Raw genomic sequence first — 16,487 nt, forward strand, 5'->3', positions numbered from 1 at the left:
TTATTTGGCTCAGATGGTGTGAAGCCTGTTTCGCGACAACCAGGTGAGGAGTACAAAGACAAGTGTGTCTTACCTACAGTCAAGCATTTTGGTGGGAGTGTCATGGTCTGGGGCTGCATGAGTGCTGCCAGCACTGGGGGGCTCCAGTTCATTGAGGGAACCATGAATACCAACATGTACTGTGGCATACTGAAGCAGAGCATCATCCCCTCCCTTCAGAGACTGGGCTGCAGGACAGTATTCCAACATAACCCCAAACACACTTCCAAGAGGACCACTGCTTGAGGGTAAAGGTGATGGACTGGCCAAGCATGTCTGCAGACCTAAACCCTATTGAGCATCTGTGGGGCATCCTCAAACGGAAGGTGGAGGAGCGCAAGATCTCTAACATCCACCAGCTCCGTGATGTTGTCGTGGAAGAGGACTCCAGTGGCAATCTGGGAAGCTCTGGTGAACTCCATGCCCTAGACCAGTGATGGCGAACCTTTTTGAGTCTGAGTGCCCAAACTGAAATAAATAAGTTGGTTTTGTGTTGTAAAGTGCCAACACGGCAATTCGCGAGAGAGGGGGTGTGTGAGAGAGAGGGGGGTTGTGTGTAAGAGAGAGAGGGGGGTTGTGTGTAAGAGAGAGAGGGGGGTTGTGTGTAAGAGAGAGAGAGGGGGTTGTGTGTAAGAGAGAGAGAGGGGGTTGTGTGTAAGAGAGAGAGGGGGGTTGTGTGTAAGAGAGAGAGGGGGTTGTGAGAGAGAGAGAAAGGGGGCTGTGAGAGAGAGAGAGAGGACACATAGAGAGAGAAAGGTGACAGAGTGAAGGGGGGCAGATAGATAGAGATAGGGGACACACACAGAGAGGGGGGACATACGGGGGGCAGAGAGATGGGGGCACAGAGAGGGGGAGGGGGGACAGAGGGGGAGGGGTGTGAGAGATGCTGAGAGATAAAGGGGCAGAGAGAGAGAGAGAGAGATGGGACAGAGAGAGAGAGAAAGAGATATGGGACAGAGATAAAGGGGAAGGCACAGTGAAAGAGAGAGGGGACAGAGAGAGAGGACACATAGAGAGAGAAAGGTGACAGAGAGTGAGGGGGGACAGATAGAGATAGGGGACACACACAGAGGGGGGCAGGAGTGTGAGATATGCTGAGAGAGAGAGAGAGGGGGCAGAGAGAGAGAGATGGGACAGAGAGAGAGATACAGGACAGAGATAAAGGGGAGGGCACAGAGAAAGAGAGAGAGAGACAGACAGAGAGAGATATGGGGCAGAGATAAAGGGGAGGGCACAGAGAGAGAGAGAGGAGGGACAGAGAGAGAGAGGAGGGACAGCGAGAGAGAAAGGGGACACAGAGAGAGGGGGCACAGAAAGGGGGAGCAGAAAGAGGGGGACACGGGGGCTGAAAAAGAGGATAGCTGAGAGAAAGGGAGACCTCTAGCTCTGTCCTTATCTGCAATCCCTGCTCTGCCTCCCTGCCCCAGTCTTTGTCTGCAGGTATTCAGTGTATAATTGTGCCCAGTACCTGTCTCCATCCCTGTTCCATCCAGCGGCTCCCTCACAGCCTGCGCCTCTCACCTGTCCTTGTCTTCTGGGCCCACGGTCAGTCTGTTCTCTGGGTCTCACTGTTGAAGGAGGTTTGAGGAGTCCAAGCTCCGGAAGGCGCCAGGGATGCTGCGCCCCTCTTCAGCCATACAATGAAGCAGTGAAGCTCTTCTCTCCCTCCCGTGCGTGCTCTCAGGTCTGTAGCCTTCCGTGCGGAGGCTGCGGAGCCACCCACTCACTCGTGCAGTTAATTTCCTGCACCTCGCCGCTGTTTGCTGCCATGTTCTCCCCACCGTGAACCAGGGCCCTCTCGCGTGCCCACAGAGATGGCTCTGCGTGCCAGCTGTGGCACGCGTGCCATAGGTTCGCCATCACTGCCCTAGACTGTTAAGGCAGTGCTGGAAAATAATGGTGGCCACACAAAATATTGACACTTTGGGCCCAATTTTGACATTTTCACTTAGGCGGTGTACTCACTTTTCTTTCCAGTGGTTTAGACAATGATGGCTGTGTGAGTTATTTTGATGGGACAGCAAACTTGAACTGTTTATACAAGCTGTACACTCACTACTTTTACATTGTAACAAAGTGTAATTTCTTCAGTGCTGTCACATGAAAAGATATAAATAAAGTATTTAAATATGTGAGGGGTGTACTAACTTTTGTGAGATACTGTATAAAATAATATGCAAAGTGGTTGGAGGGAAGCTGCAGAATGGCAAAGATGCTTTTATTACAAATTATGTAAGGAGACTATAGTTCCTCTTTAAAAGATGTAGGGGCCCCTTATTGCTGTAGTATATTTAAAAAAAATAAAAATAAAAAAAAAATTTTATTTGCTTAAAATTGCACTTGCACTGATAAAAAGTTAAAACAGGACTGAACAGCGGCGCTACATATGGTGATAACATAAAATTATATAGCAACTGGAATATAGGTATACACAAAATGTGTGTGAATAAACACACATAATATTAAAACATTTGTTAAAACATAATGTCCATAAATGATCCGAGATCTTGTATGATTAGCACCTGGAGGCAGCTCCCTTAGAGTGAAGCGATGAGCTCTGTGTAGAAATGGGAACAGAGGGGCGCCAGACTGAGTGCAGTATAAATCATATATTTAATAAAAACAAGTAGTAACTCACAGGTTAAATTAGATTATCTAATCATCTAATTTAACCTGTGAGTTACTACTTGTTTTTATTAAATATGATTTATACTGCACTCAGTCTGGCGCCCCTCTGTTCCCACTGATGAAAAGACAGACATATCAATTCTATCACTTCCGGTCTCAGTTGTCAATCACTTTACCCGTCTCCGCCCTACGCGTATCGGCGCAGTCATGTGACTTCCTCAGGGGATTGAGCTAGGTCCAGTGAGACTGTATATATTTCACTTTTTATAAATCAGGGGAGTATCCTTGCACATATGATTTTACTGGGGTATGCAGGAGTGTTCTACATAGATAGTTTTGCACATTTTGTTTGCTCATGTTGAGTATTTATTGGATAGCACAAATAACGCTGAGTATGCCAACCCATTGAATGCAGTGTACTCCCTGTTTGCCTGATCTCAATAGCTGTTTCACTCTCTGAAAGTACTTTTCAGAGTATTTGCTTTAAAAATGTATAAGCGTTGAAACTGGCATTTCATGAATTGTTTCAGTCATTCGTTAATTTACTTGCTTTAATACCTTTTTTGTTTTTTTTTCTTCTGTAAGGGGCAGCTGTATCATTGATGTGTACATCTCTTTTATTAATACCTCCCCACACTGGCTGACAGTGTTCAGGATGCAGATGGAAGGCAGCTATCTGTCAGGTTAGATGTTCTGCACGGCGATCGCCCACTCACCCTGGAAGTGGTAGAAGGATGGTTATCGGGAACCGCTAATTGCTGTGAATAATGTTTGGCCTGACAGGCTGCCTTCCATCTTGCAGCAGGTAGAAGGAAATCAGCAGGGGGTGTAAACAAATAGCACTTACACAGCAAAACAGTAATGAATTATTAGGGATTTGCTGGAAATCCACTCACTACATAGCTTGTTTTTTTTTTTTTTTTTTTTTCAAAGGCGTATTGTTTTCAAAGAATGAGGAAGAAATAATTAGGACAAGTGAGCTGTCGGCTTATCCATGTCTACACAGTATTTAGATTCACTACGGATTGGATTGTGGAATTTCAGGCAAATGCAGCATCATGGAGCCGCAGCTGCATTATATTTTTGCTCATAGTCGTCAGCTTTTGGCGTTTTTAACTTGTGCAATATATGAGCGTATTTGTCAAAATTATAAAGTTTTTTTTTTTTTTTTTTTTTAAGAATACGCTCATAAGTGTGCATGAGTAATGGTGGGTACATGCTCACAGCATTTTTGGTAATGCATTACTATGGGAAACCATAAGATGCAGCTGTTTCCGCTGTTCTTTACCTGTTTAAGAGGTCTTTTTCTGAAACTGGAAATCTGTGTTAAATGGTTTAATAGCCACAACTTCCTATTAGATTTGATATATAAGTGCTATAGGTTTAATTTAATCCAGCTGATGTTTTGTGTCATTATTTCCACAGTGAAATAAGCAGAGCGGCTGGGAAGAGTATGTTTACAGTGATGGATGATGAAAGCGGAGGCAACAATACACAGTAAGTGACGGGCAGGGCACAAGCAGCTTCACTAGGAGTGATGGATGTTTAATAATGCCCAACTTTCTACATTCAGCACAATTTTTCTGTTGTGCTCTGTCATCTGCTTGGCTTCCTAAACCTACATTCACACCAGGCTTATGCATTCTACCAGGAACAATGCATACACGTTTCAGACATTGGCGGTGTGTTTTTACATACATGTGGAGGATCCTATACAGATAACTTAGTGTTTTGTAACCAAAGTATCCTGTTCCTTTTAATGCATGCCTAACAGCACAGTGCTTGTGCTGTGTAATTTGGCCCCCTGTATAGTCTAAAATACCTGGCTGATGCTGCCATCCCCTCTGTAAACTGATCACGTTTATCATGGCTGCTGAGCCCTGACACCATGGTCAGTTTATGTCTCTCTCCTCTGTCCTGTCCTTTCTCTCCCCCTGCCTCTCAGCTAGTGACAGTGCCGTTCTGCTCACCCTGCCCTTCCCTTCCTGCTGTCTAAAATTACTGGGTTATATTCACGAAATCCCCTCTGTTAAATAACGTTAGGTGCCCCACTGAACGTGTTTTAGAAAAATATATAGAGTTTACTGTATTTCAGAGTGCCTCTCAGCGCTCACATGACTGCCTGCTTCTCTCATCCTCCCAGCTGACATCAGCGGGAGCTCTCGGCCCTTCCTGCTGTAGCTGTCCAACTGGGAGAGGAGAGCAATCACGTGATCGCCGGGAGACGCTCTGAAATACGGTAGAAATCTGCATATTTTTTATAAAATGCATACAGTTTATAAATGTATGTATTTTTACATTAAACTACTGCCACTGTATACCTTTTTGGATGATCTGTATACCATGTGAGTGATAAACTGCACAGTTTCTCCAGTACTGAGAGTTCAGGTAGGAGGAGATTTCCACTACAGCCTGTATACACGCCCACATGTGTGATGTCAATATCATGTGGCCTAGCAAGCTCTAAGAACAAGTAGATGTTTTCTTCTGCATAAAAGACACAACTGAGCATGTGCAGGTCGGCTACCCTGCCTTTGTTAGCTGGCTTTCCCCCGGATTGACAGTGCAGGAGGGGGAGGATCTGTCCATACAGGATAAAACAGTTCTTTTACACAATGCAGAGGTTTAACACCTTAAGTTCCACAGTGAGTATAACAAGCATGCTATGCTGCATATACAGATTAACTTTACTGTTGTGGGTTTAGAAACAGTTTAACAGAGGGAATTTTATGATCATGACATTGGCTTTGCAACCACTTTAAATGCACTAAACATGAAAGAATAAGGACATTTCACCATGTAAATCAACACAACACATTGGCATTGGGCCCTGTCCAACAATGTGCTCACATGCCCCGAACCCACCCCTTTCTGAAGCCAATCATGTGTTGCCACTGGCTGCTTGGTTCATTCAGGTCTGTACTGTTTTATTTTCCTGATTCACTTGCTTACCCTCTAATGCCCTTTATTTTCCCCAGGGCCCTGACATTTGTGTATCCATTTGGTGCCACAGTTAATGTCATGAAGCCGGCAGTGGCTGTTCTGTCCACAGGATCAATCTGCTTCCCACTAAACAGGCCCATCATGGCTTTCTACCAGTCAAAGGTAAATACCAAGCATACCCTATGCTGAAGGTAACATTGGGCATTCTTTGTAAATTTGTTGGAAATGAGAGCGGTTTATGTTGCCCGTAACTAGCAGTCATGTTCAGACTTTCACTGTAGAATGGTCTGTTGTATTATGATTATTTTTAATTTGTTTGGATGTGATCAATATATACTGGATATACTTTAAACTATTAGGCTGGATTCACACCTATGCATTTTTAGTGCTTTTTGCAGATTTGCACTACAGCCCATTTCACATGGTTTCCTATGGAACACGTTCTGTAGTGCAAATCTGCAAAATGCAAAAAGCACTAAAAATGCATCGGTGTGAATCGGGCCTTAGATAAGCACCTGAACGACCACAACATACAGGGATATACAATGTAATACTGACATATAATCACACACATAGGTTGGACTTGATGGACTTGTGTCTTTTTTTTTTCAATCTCACCTACTATGTAACTGTGGATGGCGCACATGCTATGGTAAATTTTAAAGGCCCTTGCAACTGGGGAAATTTTGTAATTCTATAAATATACAAAGATATAGAATGAGTGATGCAGGAGCCAAAACGATTGACCGCACTCCATGGATAAGGAAAATTGCTTTATTGGTATAAAAACATCCAACATGAAAAACCATGTATTTGCTTAACCACTTGCTTACTGGGCACTTAAACCCCCCTCAGTCCCAGACCAATTTTCAGCTTTCAGCGCTGATGCACTTTGAGTGACAATTGCGCGGGCATACAACACTGTACCCAAATGAAATTTTTATCATTTTTTTCCCACAAATAGAGCTTTCTTTTGGTGGTATTTAGTTACAGCTCGGAGTTTTATTTTTTGCTAAACAAACAAAAAAAGATGCAAAAAAAAAAAAAAAAAATCATGTTTTAATAGTTTGTTATAAAATTTTGCAAACGGGTCATTTTTCTCCTTCATTGAAGTGCGCTGATTAGGCAGCACTGATAGGCTGCATTGGTGGGCACTGATGGGCTGCATTGGTGGGCACTGATGGGCTGCATTGGTGGGCACTGATGGGCTGCACTGGTGGGCACTGATAGGCATAGTTAAGGCGGCACTAATAGGCACAGATAAGGCGGCACCGATGGGCACAGATAAGGCGGCACTGATGGGCAAAGATGGGCACAGATAAGATGGCACGGATGGGTGGCACGGATAAGTGGCACGGATGGGTGGCACGGATGGGCACTGATAGGTACCACAGATAGATGGGACTGATGGGCACTGATAGGTGGCTCTGATAGGTGGCACTGCTGGGCACTGATGGGCGGCACTGCTGGGCACTGATGGGCGGCACTGGGGTGCAGCACCTTTGAGGCAGATTGGGTGGCACTGTGGGTGGCACTGTGGGTGGCACTGTGGGCACTATGGGCACTGACAGGGGGCACTGACGGGGGGCACTTACTTTTTCTTTTATTTTACTTCAGGATGGCACTGCGGGAGGCAGGTGGGCACAGGCAGGTGGCAGGTGGTCCCTTGTATTGATGGCCGTGATCGGGACTGATGTCCCGATCACGGCCGCCGGTGATCGGCTTTTTTTTCCTCTCCTCGCGCTGTCAGCGCGAGGAGGAATAATAGCCGATTACCGGCTCCGTTCTATCACATGATCAGCTGTCATTGGCTGACAGCTGATCACGTGATAAGGGGTCGGGATCGACCCCTTACACGGATCGGTGATCAGGCGAGTCTCACGGACTCGCCGATCACAGAGCGCGCCGCGCGCGCCCCTCAGGGGGCGCGCAGGCCGCTCGTAACCAGGACGACGTCAATAGACGTAGTCCTGGAAATGTAGGTCCGCGCTAATGCCGTCATTTGGCAATAGCGCGGATCTGAAGTGGTTAATCATAATCCCAAGTCAAGTGCATAAAGATCGTGGGACTGCTTGATCGCTCCTAATATACCTGTATTGAAGCAGAGACATTATTCTCCTTGGTAAACTTAATCACAGATTGACAGAATTGGACAAAATGCAGTGGCACAAAAAGACTGATTTAGCCTGTTGCTGGCAGTAATAGGATTTAGCAGAATGAGTTTTTTTTTTTTTTTTGTTTTTTTCTCTGTAACCAGAAGCCATAAACAAAGGTTTGTGATATAGCCATGTAAGAGAAAACTTTAAGGGCTAGTTCACACCATAGAATTGCATTCCAGATGCTTTTCTGCATGCGTGTTTTTGATGCGTTCCAGTAAGTTTTTTGATGCAGTCTGGTGTATTTTTTTTACCCTTTTTTTTTTTTCCTTACCTTAAATAAGGACGTGTGTTCCAGAGTGTTTTTGGCGCATTTAGGTGCGTTCCAGTGCGTTTTACAGTGTTCCAGTGCAGGAAAAATGCAGCATGTTCTACTTTTTTTATTTTTTATTTTTCCCCTGGAACTGCAAGCACTGGTGTGAACTAGGCCATTGAAAACCATATAATCTACTTTACATGTATCTGATTTTCCTTCAAGCGAGTAATTGTAGCTGCCAGCCTTGCAATGCCTCATGGGAAATGTAGTTCTACAACAGCTGGAGGATATCAGAAGAAATTCTGTGAATCTCTCGCTCTCTGTCTCTCTCTGTCTCTGTCTCTATGAGAGAGAGAGAGAGAGACAGAATTTCTAAATAAAAGTATATATGAGCAATCTAGGTCATACCAGGGATTGTGGAGGTTGATGCAAACCGGGTCGTCAAATACTATCAAAGTTGCAGACCACCTCTAATTTCATAGGTAATCTTATATAAAATTTGAATATGTTTAATCCATGTTTAAAGGGTGGTGGAAAGGGGGGGGGGGGGTCTTTTAGGTTAGGAGAATAGCTTTTTGGGATAAAAGGAGGAGAATGTGCAGGAGAGTCTTAGAATGGTAATTCACCTTCAGTTCATCCATTATACACAAAAGCAGGCCGCTGGGTCACAGATAAATTTTAGGGTTTATTAGCAGTGAAGAGAAAAAGCTGATTTTGTGTTGGAAGGTATTCCTTTCCTGTAAGGATTATACAATTAGTTGTTTATCCTAGGGCAGGGGTGGGAACCTTGGCACCCCAGCTGTGGTGACACTACAAATCCCATCATGCCTCTACCTCTAGGAGTGATGCCTGTGATTGTCAGGGTCTTGCAATGATTCATTGGACTTGTAGTTTCACCACAGCTGGAGAGCCGAGGTTGCCTACCCCTGTCCTAGGGGGTAATAAGAGGTTTTGACAGCTGGAAGCAGTTGTTACATAGGAAGAGACTTCTGGGCAATTTTTTGGGCAATGTTTATGCTGCTGTCTTTTGGGGCAATGTTTATGCTGCTGTCTGCACTCTGACCATTTTCAGGTCCTGTGTATTTGGGCTACCTAATCCCGACCGTGTAAATTGGTTTCTTGCTCTTAGTTGAAGAATTCTTCTTTTTTTTCTGACCTTGAAGGAAGTAACAGCTATTTTTTTTTCATTACAGGAACATGGAGGTAAACTGGCTGTGGTGGGATCCTGTCATATGTTCAATGATCAGTATCTGGACAAAGAAGAAAATGGAAAGATTCTGGTACTTTTTCTTCCCATTACAAATGTGAAAAGATGCAGGTTTCAAGCAAATGGCTAAATACACAAATATGAGGCTGGGTTCACACCTCCAACGGATGCGGCTCACAGCAGGGGTCTGGTGCATCCCTGTTCTCCATTTCAGAGACGAATCTGGGACGAATTTTTGCCTGAAGTCAGCCTTGAAACGGAGCCAAAGATGCACAACATCCGCAGCCGCAACAGAGATATGAGAGCTGTCACAATCTCCTGTCATGCGAATTGGATGCTGAGAAATACGCATTCAATTCGCATAGGTGTGAACCCAGCCTAAATCCATACAATATGACTATTTTATCTACCAGATCTGTATTCATGTAAACCTGTTCCTGAAAATTAAACCTCTCTGTAGAGTACAGTCCTGTTTGGCCGGACAGGAGACCTGATTAATATCTGCTTCAGGTAAGCTATACTTACAGGTCTTGTCCCTCCACCAGCCATTGATTGGGCAATAAAAGGAGAAGCAACAGACTGATGAACTTATTTCTATCCCTCTGCCTTTCTCCTCCTATCAGCTTGTTCACCTTTACACATGAGCACTGGAGCACAACTGACCGAACTCTTTGTGCTGGTTCTTCCTCTCCCAAGCTCTGCTGTAAAGAGAATACAGGCCAATACGCAAACAAATTCAGAGTTGCATTTAAAAAATAAATTTTTAAAGGTTTATTAAAGAATACAGAGCTGCATTAATGTGTGTCCTTTATATCTGCCTGAGTGTCATCTTAAAAAAATAAATAAATAAAAATATATATTTTTTTAAATAAAAATACAATTAAAAACTGGAAACCCTGTTGTACCTATTAGCAGCTCAGTGACAAATCTCTAACTCTAACGCAGGTGACTGGTATATTGCGTCCTTTGGTTGGTGACCCCGAAACCTGGAGAGGGGTGGCGGGGGCTGTATTTAGTTGAACTGATGGCCGTGCTTCCCTCCCTGCAGCAGCTGGATGCCGACAATGCCCGCTTCTCTTCCTCTCCCTCCCACTGGCATTCAGCTGCTTCAGGGAGGAAAATGCAGCCAGCGGTTCGACTAAATGCAGCCCTGCCACCCCTCCTCTCCAGGTTTCTCATCCTGGTGTTGTCCAGTTTTACAGTGACGTTGTTTTTTTTTTTTTATATTTTTCTAAGTTTTTCTTACTATTTAGGCTTTGCTAGTTAATAATTTTTAAATAAAAGAAAAAAGGGGGTGTCGAATCCTGATCTTTCATTTGTTCAGCCTACTTTGCCTCCTGCTGCTTATATTCGCAATCCCATTTGCACTTCTAAAAGCGAGGCAGCTTGAAGTGTAACTATACTTGCCTCCCTCCATTGATGTGATATCAGCGAGCTCCCCTGCTGTCAAAGTATATATGTATATATATAATAAAATATATTCCTGGTGTTCTTCTGGTCATCGCATCATGTACCAAAATTGTACAAGGCGTGCACAGCTCTGGGCACATTGTCGAAAAGAAGGCAAATGGACAAGTAGGAGTTGTTTCTCTGCAATAAAAAACCTGGTTATCTCTTTTTATTTTTTTTTATTTTATTTAAAAATTGCACTTTAAAGTTGTTCTACTTAATCTTTCACAGGTCTAGGCATTTGCCCCCACATAACAGCACTTGGACCTGGCAGTTTTTCACGCAGTGTTGCATTGTGGGAGGAAAGAAGGGAGAGTCTAATGCTCTGCTGTCCTCTGAAAGATCAAGTATTTCACCCACTTTGCTCTGGTGCACACATAGAGGGGGGGGGGAGGTAATTAAGTGAACCTGTTGCTTTGTCATGAATGTTATTTATTCTAAAGTGGACATACGGTCCATGTATCTTAGCAAATTTTCACTTTTGAGTCTCATTTTACATATGGTTTAACATACAGTAGATTGTGTTCACTTATTCCTTAGAAAATCACAAATGTGAAATTTGACCAGAAGGTGCCCAAACCTCTTCATAAGAATGTAACAGGCTTATCTTGTTTGTATTGTGTCTTCCTACATGTTACAGAGCCTATGAACAGCTCAATGTGAAACATGAGACACTACAGCTTATTCAGCCACAGCTTGAGACTCCACTCCCTACACTGCAGCCTGCAGTAAGTATTCATTCCCCTGGCTACCTTCACTAAGGTAGAATTCTACTCAAAAACTTTTTTCTGTATCAGTTGGTGTGGGCCAGGGGTTCGCTCCCCTAATTCTGGACTGGCTGTGACAAAGCTTGGCTTCTCTGATGAGCTACCATTGTCACATTATGACAGCCTTTCCAGACTTACCGTTAAAGGAGAAGTACAGCCAAAGCTGTACTTCTGTGGTTCACAGGAGTGCTATTCGTTCTGCACTCCTGTTAACCGTTTTCCATAGACAGTCCGCTATCATCTCATGTCACAGAGCCGGTCCAGACTTGGGCAAGATCACAACAGTGGAGTCGGGATCTGCCCACATGCCTGTACTGGCACCTGACTCAGGCTCTCAGCGAGCTGCTGAGAGCCTGAGCTGGCCGCTCCCACCCTGGTGGGAGGGGCTGGTGGGCTGGACTGTGAGAACCAAGAAATCGGTGGTGTTAGATCGCTCAGTTCTCGGTGTTCGAGGCACTGGGGGACAGCAAACCTTGGCACCCCCGAATGTTTTGGAACTACATATCCCGTGATGCTCAACTACACTGCAGAGTGACTGAGCATCAGGGGATGCCAAGGTTTGCCATCACTGATCTAGGTTAGTATAAGTGTGTGTGTGTGTGTGTGTGTGTGTGTGTATATATATATATATATATATATATATATATATATATATATATATATATATATATATATATATATATATATATATATATATATATATATATATATATGTGTGTATATATATATGTGTGTATATATATATGTGTGTATATATATATATATATATATATATATATATATATATATATATATATATATATATATAAAATATAATTTTATTAAAAGTACTCCTCATCTTTTAAACTAAGCCCTCCAGTGGCACATTGTAACCGCTGCTGGGTCTTCCTTCTGGGTTAGCTGTCTCCAGTCGTTTGAATGGCTGGGCTGTGTGTGTGTCATCACAGTGCTCTCAATGTACACCAGACTCGGTGTGCTGTCAATTCAGAGCGCAGTGCACATGACTTTCCCTGCTGCTTCAAGCGTGAATATCCCCTAAACACCGCAAGTTTAGGGAATATTCACTGTACCTACAGGTAAGCCTTATTATACCGTAGGCTTACCTGTAGGTACAAATTTAAAAATGCGGGAGTTTACTCCCGCTTTAAGTAATTGCACTCTATGTATAGCAAAGAAGGTTCCACGTCATCTGTGCTGTAGTTGATTCTCCAATTAAAGTGGTTGTATACCCACACATGGAAGAAAAAAATAAATAAAATAAAAAAATGTGTAAGGCAAAGGCATAATGAACTGGTATGGGAGATTTCCCTCCACTTGCTGGTGTCACATGGACAGGATCTAGAGAAGCCTTCAGTAAAGACAAGGGCTTCTGTAAAAAGAAGACAGAGGTTCCAACCTGCCTTCACTATATTGACAAAAATGTTTTTTGGACTGAGTTATATTTTATATTGTCTATGCACATTACAATCTGATCTGTTGATTTGGATTGGTAGTGGTAAGTTTAGAGGGGATTTTGCACACAAATCCATTTAAAGTGGAGGTACACCCTAAAATAAAAAATTACATTATCATTCTCTAAAAAATATATATAAAAAAAATTGAATGGATCAGCCTTGGGGGGGGGGGGGGGGGGGCAGACATCGCGGCCTCCCTGGACAGGTAAGTGTCCTTATTAAAAGTTAGCAGCTACAGTGTTTGCAGCTGCTGACTTTCAAAAAAAAAAAAAAATGGCTGGAACACCGCTTTCATTTACAGTGCATCCAGAAAGTATTCACAGCACTTCACTTTTTCCACATCTTGTTATGTTACAGCCTTATTCCAAAATGGATTAAATATGTTATTTTCCTCTAAATTCTTCACACAATACCCTATAATGACAAAGTAAAAGAAGTGTTTTTTTTTTTTTTTTGCAAATTTATTAAAAAACACTTCCTTTACTTTGTCATTATGGGGTATTGTGTGAGGAATTTAGAGGAAAATAACATATTTAATCCATTTTGGAATAAGGCTGTAACATAACAAGATGTGGAAAAAGTGAAGTGCTGTTAATACTTTCTGGATGCACTGTACATGTGATTTTTTTAGTTTTTTGTTTTTTATTTTTAATAAATTTGCAAAAAAAAAATAAAAAAATAAAAAACAAAAAACTAAAAAATCACATGTACAGTGCATCCAGAAAGTATTCAAAAGAAGAATGGGAGAAACTGCCCAAAAACAGGTGTGCCATGCTTGTAGCATCAGACTCAAAAAGACTTGAGGCTGTAATTGGTGCCAAAGGTGCTTCAACAAAGTATTGAACAAAAGCTGTGAAAATAAATGAAATATATATATATATATATGTGTGTGTGTGTGTGTGTGTGTGTGTGATTTAATTTTTTATTTTTAATAAATTTGCAAAGGATTCAAACAAACTTCTTTCACATTGTCATTATGGGATATTATTTGTAAAATTTTGAGGTAAATAATGAATTAAATCCATTTTGGAATAAGGCTGTAACATAACAGAATGTGGAAAAAGTGAAGCTCTTTGAATACTTTCGGGATGCACTGTACATCCAGTCAGGTATGCCTTTGCACTGCATAGCTGTTACCAAATCTAAAGGAGATGTGCAGCTAAATAGCAATGTATGTGACCAGCTCAAGGCCCATTTTTATTAACCGTATTATTTATGGATTGTTTTCTCTCTTGCTGTTGCCAACCAGGTGTTTCCCCCAGCTTTTCGGGAGCTGCCTCCACCAGCTCTGGATTTATTCGACTTAGATGAGAATTTCTCTTCTGAAAAATCCCGTCTAGCACAAATTACTAACAGATGTAAGTATTGCATACCTATTAGGACTGTTTGTATCATATATAGAATTAACATGTTATATTTGTTTTCTGCATTGGTTTGTAGTATAAAGTGTTGAATATGCATGGTGATAAAGGCATTTCCCTTGTTTGTTGGGAAGTCTACTTATCACAGTGTTGGCCCAATATTGAGGGTTAGATTGTGTGTTGGGGGGTCAGGCTAGACTTTGACTGGCAAAGCTGGTCTGTGTTTGAATAGTTATGTGTCCAGGGATTGGGGGACTTTATAGACATTTAGACAAATGCCATGAAATGCAGAGCTATTGAGTTTAGGCTGAAAAATGGATGGAAATGAAGAAGGAAAAAAAAAAATTCTAATACTGCAATTGCGTCCTAAAATTACACAATTAAACAGAAGCACACCTCAGGCTGTAGTGCCATCTACAGGCTAAAGGCTTAATTTTTGTAAATTGAAAGCGGAACTAAACTCTGCAAATGCTCCACTTCCCCTCCATGATCTGACACCTAAGAGGTCCTTTGTCGGTGCCACCAGTTTCTTCTGACGGGCACAAGATGACACAATGCCTGCACATGTGCAGGAGTTCATTCCTATTAAGCACTGTGCTGAGAATATACTCTGAGCTGCAAATGCATAAAGAAGAGTGTGAACAGGCAGGTACAGTGCCTTAGAGGAAGTATTCATAATCCTTGAAGTTTTCCATGTTTTGTCATTTTACAACCAAAAATTGGATTTTATGTGATAAACCAACACAAAGTGGCACATAATTGTGAAGTGGAAGCAAAATGATGATAAATGGTTTTCAATTTTTTTTTTTTTTTTTACAAATAAATATGTGAAAAGTGTGGTGTGCATTTTTTATTTAGCCCCCCCCTTTGTAGAAATGCTCTTCGCTGCAGTTACAGCGGCAAGTCTTTTTGGGGATGTCTCTACCAGCTTTGCACATCTAGAGTGACATTTTAGCCCATTCTTTGCAAAATAGCTCAAGCTCCGTCAGATTGGATGGAGAGCGTCTGTGAACAGTAATTTTCAAGTCTTGCCACAGATTCTCCATGGGGGTCATATGGGGTTGCCATAGATTCTCTATGTTTAGGGTCGTTGTCCTGCTGGAAGGTGAACCTCCACCCCAGTCTCAAGTCTTTTGTAGACTGGAACAGGTTTTCTTCTAAGATTGCCCTGTATTTGGCTCCATCCATGTTCCTATCAAATCTGACCAGCTTCCATGACCCTTCTAAAAAAACATCCCCACAACATAATTCTGCCACCACCGGTGGGGGTGGTGTGTTCAGGGTGATGTGCAGTGTTGGTTTTCTGCCACACATAGTGTTTTACTTTTAGGCTAAAAAGTTAAATTTTGGCCTCATCTGACCAGAGCACCTTCTTCCACATGTTTGCTGTGTCCCCCACATGGCTTCTCGCAAACTGCAAACGGGACTTCTTATGACTTTCTTTCAACAATATCTTTCTTTTTGCCACTCTTCCATAAAGGGCAGATTTGTGGAGAGCACAACTAATAGTTGTCCTGTGGACAGATTGTGGATCTCTGCAGCTCCTCCAGAGTTCCCATGGGCCTCTTGGCTTCTTCTCTGATGAATGCTCTCCTTGCCCAGCCTGTCAGTTTAGGTGGACGGCCATGTCTTGGTAGGTTTGCGGTTGTGCCATACTCTTCATTTTCTCATGATAGCTTGAACAGTGTTCTGTGAGATGTTCAAAGCTTGGGATATTTTTTTTTTATAACCTAACCCTGCTTTAAACTTCTCCCACAACTTTATCCCTGACCTGTCTGGTATGTTCTTTGGCCTTTATGATGCTGTTTGTTCACTAAGATTCTCTGACAATCCTGGGGGCTTCACAGAACAGCTGTATTTATACTGAGATTAAATTGCACACAGGTGGATTCTTCTATTTACTAATTAGGTGACTTCTGAAGGCAATTGGTCAATTAGTTAGGGGTATCAGAGTAAAGGGGGCTGAATACAAATGCACACCACACTTTTCAGATATTTATTTGTAAAGAATTTTGAAAACCATTTATCAATTTCCTTCCACGTCACAATTATGTGCCACTTTGTGTTGGTCTATCACATAAAATCCCAATAAAAATACTACAGATGGAAAGGGGTTATTTTGCTAATGTCCATGTGATTTCAGCGCAATTACCATTTTGGCTTAGCAGTGTGGAGTCCTTGTTTTCAATCATTTAATTCCTAGCAGGACAGGACCATTCAGGACAGG

General features: G+C 42.5%; 1 pseudogene across 1 annotated transcript in view; it reads left to right on the plus strand.

Moving 5' to 3' along the window:
• LOC143934785 (intraflagellar transport protein 52 homolog) overlaps positions 1-16,487 on the plus strand; it is a 36,964-nt pseudogene that overhangs the window by 16,854 nt on the left and 3,623 nt on the right. The window contains exons 6-11 of the transcript XR_013263368.1: positions 4,093-4,164; positions 5,646-5,772; positions 9,216-9,302; positions 9,690-9,739; positions 11,319-11,406; positions 14,149-14,257. The product of XR_013263368.1 is annotated as an intraflagellar transport protein 52 homolog (transcript). The remainder of the gene's footprint in view (positions 1-4,092; positions 4,165-5,645; positions 5,773-9,215; positions 9,303-9,689; positions 9,740-11,318; positions 11,407-14,148; positions 14,258-16,487) is intronic.

Source organism: Lithobates pipiens, unplaced genomic scaffold (assembly GCF_037356315.1).
Source record: "Lithobates pipiens isolate NorthernLeopardFrog02 unplaced genomic scaffold, aLitPip1_a1.2 Scaffold_28, whole genome shotgun sequence".
Classification (NCBI taxonomy): Eukaryota; Metazoa; Chordata; class Amphibia; order Anura; family Ranidae; genus Lithobates; species Lithobates pipiens.